General features: G+C 41.8%; 1 non-coding gene across 1 annotated transcript; it reads right to left on the bottom strand.

Annotated features, from left to right (window-relative positions):
• Positions 1-290: 290 nt before the first annotated feature.
• Positions 291-373, bottom strand: trnal-cag (transfer RNA leucine (anticodon CAG)). The gene has a single exon. It is a non-coding gene; the product is annotated as a tRNA-Leu (tRNA).
• Between the last annotated feature and the right edge of the window lie 892 nt (positions 374-1,265).

Below are 1,265 nucleotides of genomic sequence, written 5' to 3'. Positions count from 1 at the left end.
AGTAGTGAACACACACCCAGAGCAGTGGGCAGCCAATGCTGCGGCTCCCGGAGAGCAGTTGGGGGTTCAGTGCCTCAGTCGTGGTTTTGAGGGTGGAAGAGAGAGCTTGTTTTTCACTCCACCCACCAACAGTTCCTGCCGGACCTGAGACTCAAACCTACAACCTTCGGGTTGCAAGTCCAACTTCACTATCCATTAGGCCAGAACTGCCCCTAAAGTTACTGCCCTGCTGGGTCAACGTTCCAGAGGGCTGAAGACTGTAGCTGCTGTCCACAGCCAAAGGATAGGTCTGTCAGAAGTGGAATTCGAACCCACGTCTCCAGGGTAGACTGCAACCTGAACGCAGCACCTTAGACCGCTCGGCCATCCTGACACCTAAGACCATTATACGAACATTGAGGACATTTCATGAAGACCCTAAAGTGGTTCTCAATTCCAGTCCTGGGGGCTCTCTGCTCTGCACATTTTGCATGTCTCCCATATTTAACTCATTCCTGATTGAGATCATCAGCTCGTTAGTTCAGTTCATAGATCTCTCTCCTAACGAGCTGATGATCTCAATCAGGTGTGTTAAATAAGAGAGACATGCAAAATGTGCAGAGCAGGGGGCCCCCAGGACTGGAATTGAGAATCATACCAACTTTTAACTGAAAATTGAGTGTTTACCATTGTAATTTTCCATTAATGACACACTATTTTGCTAATTTATGCTGTACAGCTGCTTTGACACAATCTGTATTGTTAAAAGTGCTATATAAATAAAGGTGACTTGACTTGACTTGTGGAAAATGGGCATCCGATATCCCCTTTAAAATATTATTAGCTAAAAATTCAAACATTTTCCAAATTGCCAACTAGAATTAGACTTAGAATTTCCTTCACGGTTCTATTTTTAGTTTATTTTTAATAAAAAGGTCTCCCCCAATATTCAAGACATGGTCTTGGTTCCCAAGGTTGGACAAGTCTTGCTTGGACTTTCATTATATGGACAAAAAAATCCAATGGGAACTGAAACTGGTTACCAACATTCTTCAAAATATCTCCTTTTGTGTTACACAGAAAAGAAGTCAGGTTTGGAATGACATGAGGTTAAGTAAATTATGATTCTTTGATTTTGATTTGTTGAACTGTCCCTTAAGGAATTCAGCACACCAGTATAACAAACAAAACATATGCTTCTCCCGAAACAGTGGAATTCAATGCATTGTTCACTTGACTAGCTATTATGGTTAGAATACTACAATACCTTACAAATCAGCTGTGAA

This window comes from Sinocyclocheilus grahami, unplaced genomic scaffold (assembly GCF_001515645.1).
Source record: "Sinocyclocheilus grahami isolate Dianchi unplaced genomic scaffold, SAMN03320097.WGS_v1.1 scaffold6003.1, whole genome shotgun sequence".
Lineage (NCBI taxonomy): Eukaryota > Metazoa > Chordata > Actinopteri > Cypriniformes > Cyprinidae > Sinocyclocheilus > Sinocyclocheilus grahami.
Note: the sequence above shows the minus strand (reverse complement) of the source record. Positions and strands in the feature narration are given on the sequence as shown.